Source organism: Temnothorax longispinosus, chromosome 3 (genome assembly GCF_030848805.1).
Source record: "Temnothorax longispinosus isolate EJ_2023e chromosome 3, Tlon_JGU_v1, whole genome shotgun sequence".
Lineage (NCBI taxonomy): Eukaryota > Metazoa > Arthropoda > Insecta > Hymenoptera > Formicidae > Temnothorax > Temnothorax longispinosus.
In genome coordinates, this window is record NC_092360.1 from 18,412,437 (window position 1) to 18,421,839 (window position 9,403).

Here is a 9,403-nt window from a genome sequence, read left to right on the forward strand (position 1 = left end):
AGCAACTATTCTGTATTTATTTGTACAAAATACCTTCAATTCACACAATAGTAATATAATTTTTCGAAATATAATTTATAAATTATAATTATAATAACATTTAGTGTTTACAAATTAATAATAATAATATTTAAATTTCAATTTTAATTACAGTTATGTTATAAATTAATATAAATATTTATTAAAAAATAGTTTAAAAAAGTAATAATATATTACTTTTCATCCTTTTATTTATGTTTTACTTTTATTTTATTTTGTATTATATTATTGCAATTATTTCATCAGTCGACTATACTGTACAATTATATCCAGCTACCCACGCAACACGCCGACGTCTTTTAGACGTCTAAACGACGTCCCGTCCGTCATGCATGGATATCCACATGACGTACCGATAACATGTTCCGAAGACGTCCAGTAGACGCTTTTTGTACGTACAATGTACCGCCCAAAGACGTCTAATAGACATCGTTACTACGTATACAACGTACCGCCCCAAAGGCGTCCAACAGATGTCATTGTACGTACTAACGATGTCTATTGGACGTCTTTGGGCGGTACATCGTATCACCCAAAGACGTCCAGTAAATATTGTTATATCCTTCCAGGAAGCCTAGATTACGTATCTTTTCACAAAGTAAAAATACGAAAAGTGAACAGATTTAGATTTCAACCATTCTTTTCCCTCGACAATAAACAAACAGCCATAAAACAAAGCCTAAACATACGGGAAAACAAGCCGTTTCCCGTATGTTTAGGCTTCGTTTTATGATGTTTATTGTCGAGGAAAAAGAATAGTGCTCGATCGATTTTAGAAGTGTTCTGGCCGCGGTAACTATACCCAGGTGCCTCAAGAAACACAACTTTACACAATTATAAGTAACTTAACTCTTATACTTATTAACTTAATACAATAGATATAGAATATAATAAAATAAAAATGTAGAAACTATAAGAAGTAGAACGTTATGAGGTAATAATGAACCGTAGATAGAAAATGTAGATAGATTACACAGAAATATATAAAATTATTTTATATATATTCTATTTCGCTCTATTTTATTTTTTATCTTCCAAATGTGTAAAATAAAATATTTATTAAGCGTTTAAAAGTTTGAAGTTTTGAAGTTTTATGTGCGTTTGGCATTTCAGATCTTCAAGACTGAGAGAATATCTTCAATGTACTTATTAGTCGTTTGTATTCTGCAGGAATCTTTGGCGTTCTTTTAATCGTCCGTTCTTTAGTCTTCGATAATCGAAACGTGTCGAGGTCTCTTGGCCGGAAGCTGGTTTCATTATATAGAGAACGTATAATCTCAAACGTATAATTTCAAACTCAGATTCACGAAAGTGAAAAAACTTCAAACGTAAAAAACGCCGTCGCCGAGTGAATTTCAAAGGAAATGCTCGTAAGTTCGACGAGCCCGAGCATTTTGTCGTCTCCCTCCGACTTCAACTTTGACATCTCCTTGACTCTTTGAAGCGACTTTTGCTCCGCGTTTCCCGCGTTCGTAAAGGTGCGATTTTATTGACGCTAGAAACCAGCGGCAGCGTCAAAAAAATGTAGTGAAGGAAGAAGTTCAGACCGTCTCAACTTTTTAACGTACCGCAAAATTCAACGGAACTTCTTCCCCCACTACATTTTCTTGACGCTGCCGCTGGTTTCTAGCGTCAATGAAATCGCACCTTAATTCCAACTTTCCGACGTTCATATATTCCTTCGCGATATTACATATATATGCGCAGGCGACAAGGATCGTTTGTTAATTTATACGACCTTTGAGGCAATCCTATAACGGCGCCGCATCTTTCTGCAGGACAGAATTAATCGAGTATACAAATGAGAGGCAAGTATCGCTCTCGCAGATCACTTTGTTTTCCCACACATACGCATATCGATTTTTCCGGTTAAATGAACAATGAAATCTTCGCAATCGCAAGAAGTACGGATATGAGAGAAGTCTATAATTTCTCATTCTAATTCTAAGAAATCAACATTTATAAGTAATGTCAAGCTATTACTTTAATTATGTCATGAGTTTCATATTAACACTAAAATATCATTATCGGAACCTTGAAGAAACAAGAAACTAACGAGTTTATAATTCACGGTTGCTCCTTAAGTAACTTCTTGATTAAGAAGTTTCAAAGTTTCAAACTACAACTTTCAATATTAGACAATGGCATAAATCATGAAAAAAAATTAAATTTAAATTAAAAATAAAAATTTACATATCTATGATATGGCAATCAAGCTCTTAATCTAAGGATTATTTTCACGCGCGACAAAATAATCTAATTAACCTTTTATTTCTCAGTTTTTGCGCACTATATACACAACAACCTTAGATTGCTCTGATCAACTGGATGTATTTTAAATGCATCGTTACAAGGTTCTAAATTTAACACAAACGCTGGCAGTGTATGAAACGCTAAGTTAAATCTGTCAACGCTAAATTCGTCGCTAAATTAAATCTTACAACATTAAAGCCCGGTCTGCAATCAGTCCTATGTCGAAGTCGGATTTCGCAAGGTATAATAGCCGATAGAAGTTATTTCGCCTCATCGCGAATCTTCGAAATCCTATCCGATGCTCGCCGGAACCAATCAATTATTGTACTTTCAATGACACGATCATCAATATTTTTGTACCGCTTTTTCACAGCATCTGTAAGTGATAAATTAAAACATTTTATACTTATTTGTAAAAAAAACTAACACAAAGAAAACACAAAGAATTTCTACCAAAAAGTAAAAGTCATAGAAGTAATTGAATATAATTATTGTTTCATATAATATTGAACATAGACTACGGTCAACGTGACGCTACAAATGCTTTGGAGCGTGTTCTTCTCTTTCTTTCTTCATTGAAAGAAAAAAGAAGAAGAATGCTTCGAAGCATTTGTAGCGTCACGTTGACCGTAGCCTGAGAAGTATTTCTGGCAGCAATTAAGAATCATACTCTTATGCAGGAAGTGTTACATATAAAAATATCATACCTGTTAGTACCAAGCACGTAGCTACTAATTTTTTCGTAGTTCTACACGTAGTTAGACAATACGTCTACAAATTATTATTTCCTCCTTGAAAAAATTCTTTATAAATTTCACGGTCCTGACAACGGTCCTCATCAACTGTCTAGTTAGCTCTGGCCAAAGTGATTCCTGTGTACGAATAAATATATTTTTAATCAAACTATTAAACTATTACAACATATAACCTAACTTCCCAGATAGCAAAATGCAGAGAGTTTGCTGTCATGTTAATTGCCAACAATCGTTATTGCAACGAATTTTGACAAACTCGGGACAAGGTGAGACAGCATTGTGCATGTGGGGTTGAACTCATAAGAATTATATTTCTATTAACAGCAAATTGATTGCAACGTGACAGCATCAATTTGTGAGGGATTTGTGATAGCAACTTGACGACTACTCGTGTTGTCAATTTGTTATCCGTGATTAACAACAAAAGTGAATAAGTGTCGAATAGGTAGAATATAACGCTAAAAAAAACAGTCGGGTCACTGGGACCCATATAGTGACTGTGGAAGGCGACACGTCTATGGGCGATTTTAGAAATAATTATAAAGATACCCGATAATTTTTTAGAAAGCTGAAGTATGAAGGTAGATTGGCTCAAACTGACAGGAAAAGTCATATACCATTTTGGAAAAATCGCTATTATTATTAAGTAAAGAATTCAACTGTTTGAGCCAATGTACCTGCGAAAAACTGTAAACCAGACTATATTGATACAAATATTTGCACGTCAAGAACCACGATTTGGACTTTATTGCCCTTCTCTTAGCTAGACTTAAGCGAATTCTTGACATTTTATGTTGGGCCTTTCGTTTCTCTTTTGCACATGAACATTCAGGTGAAATCATAAAAAAAATGTTGAGATATTTGGAACTTACATTTTATGTATATACATATATACGAGTCTTATCCATCATTACTCATCATATAATACTAACACAATGTTTCTTTTTTTCCAGCAAATATGGAATTGGGGAAACAATGTAAACTCAAAAACGTTTAAATAGCAACATGCCGTTGCAGGTACAATCTATCTTTTCTGATTTTAACGACTTCCTGTATTTGCGTCGTTCGATAGTTAAAATATGAAAATTTGTGACATGCCATATGTGTTTTACACACCGACTAACAATTTTGCAATATCGATTATATAGCCACCCAGCAAACACAGAATACACCGAGTGCGCAATTTGCTATCAAATATATGTACATATATTTGAATATAGAAACATTTATTACTTGTACAACGATTACAATGTACAGTCACGATCGTTAGTATTATAACAGAATGTGAGATAGAATTGTGGTCTCAATAGAAAATCCTTTCTATTGAGAACCATGACAACCGTAAAGTTAATGTTTCATTAACGAGAGTTTCAACATTGTATAGTTTGTACCTGCTGATTGGTATGCTACATGAGTTCTGTCATTCAGTTTTATTTGAAAGTATCAGTTTTTATAATGATGATAAGTAGAAATGTTTACAGCAGAATCTGCAGATTATTTATCACATGGATAAAGACACCATGAGATGTACGCTTGTATAGTACGTTCAACAGGCTTATGACATACGCCGCATATTTTTATATATTTCGCAAACTCTGCACACGCCAATAAATAACTTAATATCAAAGAATCTCAGTTATGAACGCCATCATTCGGATCGTTCACGTTCGGATCGTTGTTTTTACACATACTGTTACATTTTTAATAAGATTTTATTAAGGTTTACATTAGTTCTTCTCTTACAAACTAAATTTATAAAATGTGTTCAAATTGCATTGTCGTGTAATGAATGTGGTAATATGTAAAAATATGGTAAGTATTGTGACTATAAAAGAACTGAAATAATGTATTTACCTGCGATAGGCTCATCGGCCTCAAAAGTACTAGAATCTGAACCTTCATCATTGTTATTATTTGTCCAGCATGGCATCAATTAACATTTAGTCTTCACTTCATTAATAGATACAACATTGAAATTGTTACTTAGAACGGAACATTGGAAAATACCGATGAATGAAGAGGGGATACCAACATCATAAAAATCTTTGACTATCTCAAATTTTTTTAGTACCAAATAATGTAAATTATTAACTTCTAAAATGTTGTATATAAGGCACACTGACGAGTCACGAAGAATACAGCATCTATCGCTTAAAGAATCAACACTTATAAACATGCTCCTAGTCTTCAATTTTTTATATTGAGAACCATGCATTAAAAATTCTAAAGATAAAGGACCTTCGTCGTGTCTTCCAAAACATTTAATGTTATCGGTATCAATTACAGGTTTTAATTTCTCTCGTTCTTCTTTCTCAGCTTCTCTATAGAAAAATTGTTGCAGAGGACGATGAGGTTTTCTATAATATTTCCTGAAGAACGTTATATTATTTTTATACGGAAAAGCTGAGAAAGAGTCCAGAGGTCCTAGGCGTTTGACATCTGTTGTTAAATGTAACAATGCATGAATGTTGTACGAGAGAAAAGTGCTTTTATACAATTGAGGACATTTTTCAGCAAATTTTTCTAAAGCAAGCCTGGCAAAAAGCAACAATGTTTGCGAAATCGGTAAGTGACACAATGCACGTATCGCCGCATGAAAAAGTAAAAAATGTATGTAACCTTGTTTTTCCATAACACGTTGCAAAACGACTGGTTCAGTGTACAAAACAAATTGACGACCTTCAGTTGCCTTATAATCTTTATAATCTGCCAATGATCTTGGCTTTCTCGCAAATTCTCGCGGACAATACCGTTCAATACGTTGAAGTCAATTTGAAATTATATCTAGATTTCGACCAGATAATTTCATTTTTTTTCCATACTTTCTAGTAATCCATGCAGTCAATAATTTTTTGACGGCACCTATACAAATCGAGTGCATATACTCAAAGAGCACTTGCGAAACTAGACCCATTGGTAAACGAGATAGTGGAGTTGGCCCCTTGTGATGATCTTCATCGTTTAACTTAATTTATTCATCATCTGTTCGCAAGCGATGATTTATGCCCATGAAAACCATTTGATTCTCGCATCGAGTACCAGTAACTCGACATTTAGAACATGGATTACTGGAAATATGTCCAAAATGATTCCGTGCCCAAGAACGTGCAGGTGCATCTGCAATAAAGGCTCGCAATTCCACAGGTATTTTTTTTCTAGAAATAAAATACCACCACTGTCAATAACTGTCAGAACATCATCAATAAATTGATTTAAAAAATATTAATGTTTAGTGGTTTCTTTGGCCCTTTATAGATGCCTACAACTTCAGGTTTGGAATTAGCGATGTTAGCTATAGAACATTGAATCGGCCAAATTTGCATATTACCCGACTTATTTAATCTGGCACCATCAGTACTCCAATCTAGCTACTTTTATTACATCTGGAATTAAGTTCGGTGGAGTTCTTTGCAAAATTCTGATAAGAGCTTTAGCAAATCCTATGTGCAAATATTCTCCAGGTTTAACTATATAGAAATAATAGGGCCTTTGCGTGGAGTGTTCAATAATGTTCGTGAATCTTTCGGAAGATACGAGAAACACGGTAAGGATCGTAATGTCTCTAAAATTATATTTCCCTGAGTATGTGTAAGATTTCCTCGTACGAAAGCTGTCGCAAGAGATTCACAAAAAGTATTCACGCCTGCATCTGAATCGCAATCATCTTCATTATATTGAAATGTTGCAGGTGAAATGTTCCTTTCAAGGTAGAGGAAACTACAACTCCCGACATACATTGAGCCGACAGAAAAAATTTCACTATGTTCGCTGACATGAGATATTTGATCAAACGAACAATGGTATTCAGACACTGGGACTACACTAACATGAGAGTTATTTGCATCTATCACTGAGTTATCCAGTCGTATGTTGCGATCCTTTTGATTGTTCTGCCGCAATAATCTCCATAAACGTTGACGCGGTAATAACTTCAAAATCGGTTTTCGGTCACGTGAGGTTTTGAAGTTTCGTTTTTTAAAGAGACTCAGTTCACTGCAATGTCAAAAAACACTTAAAAGATAATAAATTTGTAGTCTTTGTGTATATATATATGTATGTATATAAAAAATGAACCAACTTACATTCCAGTATAAAAATGCCCTTGACTCTGGCAAAAGTAGTCAACGCAGACTATAAACTTGTATATAGTTGAGCTGCAAAATCCAGTAATGGGAGTCCTGTCAACATATACAAAGAATATAAATACCTTAGTAGCAAAAAAATCCTAAGGATAAAGATATCCGACGATGAAGAAACCGGGCATCTATTGGCAATCTATTAACAATGTAACACTTACGTTCAGCGTAAGTGATGGTGACTCTTGGTACCACAGCAGCTAGCCCGAGGGATGGAGATACGCACGAGGCACGAGACGACTCACGAGGTCGCCGACTGACCCGCCGGCTGACACGTAACGAAGATCGTTCCCAGAGGAAAACCTGCGAAGGTGGACATTGCCGTGTTTTTAAAGCATTAAAAGATTAAGGACCGATTGTTCCAACCTGTTGATAAACTAATAGTTAAATATGTCTATCTTTGCCTAATTTGGAGGAAAGACACATATATGTGCTTTCACCATTAGGTAGTTTACGAACAAGAGTTGGATCGAACAACTGGCCCTAAATCTTAAAAAAAAAAAAAACATTTAAAAAGTCGCCAAGTGCACGGGCCAGCATGAAAAACTGTTATATGTTGAAAAAATCTGTTGTGTAAAATTGTTTTAATATACCAAATTAAAAGTATAAAATAATTGTATAACATTGCAACATAAATCGTGTCGATTTCAGTATATAAAAAAATAATATTTTAGGTGAATAATAAGTGTTGTTCACATTTCATAATTTTAACCCTTAAATGCCACACCTCTCAAGAATCTCGTAAATGACACATGGGGTCTAAAAGACCCCAGCATGAAAAATGTCTCCTTACTCATTGATTTTTTTATATTTAGTTATGAAAATTATTTTCAATGTTGTTCAAGGCTTAGAAAAGAGAATAAAATGCTTATATTGTTAAAATTTCACTTTCAACATAATATAAAAAATTGAGTAAACTGAGTACTGCTAAGTGTACAAACGGGTAGGTCAATCACTCAACTATCATCAATGGGAGCATAAGCTCCATTTTTGGCAAGAACATTTGAAAACATTTCATTCTAAAGAGTCTGGGGTCCGCTGGACCCCGGGTGACATTTAAGGATTAAAAATATTAAAAATGTTTTAAAAAAAAATTAAACATTTTTAAAGACCAAGATAACAGAATTAGATATTTAAATGTAGATACATAAGTAATATTTAATTTAAATGAAAAAATATTTCAAGCCAATATGTCTCTACGAAATACTTCATTACATTTTTCATGAAATGTGAGGCAACAGGCTCGTTTATAGTTTATATTTCATACTCAGTCAGATAACAAAGAAAATAACATTTATTGAGTACTGGTTGTCGAGAAAATAAATTCAATAAACAAATCAAGAAATTGAGTCTCTAATAAACACGCTAAAGGCTCTATTCTCACACAATTAATAATTCGAGTCAAAAACCGTACGAAAACTCTGTCGCAATGATATCGTAACCTAACGCGAGTGAATCTGCTCGGGCGCAACGGGGAGGCGCCGAGTCATTTAACCAAGCAAGTCGCGATATCGCTAATAACCACGGAACGCCATGAAGAACTACGCAAGTAACATCTAAACGCACGAAACGTGTGAACGCCGGTAATTTCTTAACGCGAATACAAGTCTAACATAATTAATCAATCGGCGGGAACGACCTTCGACCGCGATTAACAATGCCATCGACATTCCAACGCAAAATTCGAGATTATCACGAGCAGGGACGCCATAGGACGTAACGCAATTAATACCGGACGCAAGTTTCTCAACGCGAGAGCACAATTATCACCCGTAATAACGAGATCCGAACACAAATCGATACGCTAACACCGACGCTCGAACACAAGAATTTCCCGGCGCGAAGAAACGGTAACGCAATTGACGAAATACCGGCCCGTATGCGGCCGTACACCAAGGTCGCGAGGACAACGCAATATACTCGCGATATCGAACTCATTAACGCCTATCGCGATCTCCAGGGATTCGCCATAACGCTTGTACCACGGTTCCGCGGCCACGATACCATCCCGAGGCCCTTCGCTCTCGTTATCGATCGCGAAATTACACTCGATCTTAACATGCGTTATCCCGAGCGAGAGCGTGCACCGGAGGGCGGTGTCGTGGCTTTACATATCGCGATTTACGGGCAACCTCACCGGTGATACACCTCCTCCTGGGCTCCTCGCCGTCACCGTCCACCAACGATCCTCGATCCGCCAGATATAATTTAGTCCAGTCA

The 9,403-nt window shown here is 35.4% G+C and overlaps 1 pseudogene; it reads right to left on the reverse strand.

Annotated features, from left to right (window-relative positions):
• Nucleotides 1-513: 513 nt before the first annotated feature.
• The window catches only part of LOC139810007 (uncharacterized), a 9,224-nt pseudogene continuing 334 nt past the window's right edge, over nt 514-9,403 (reverse strand).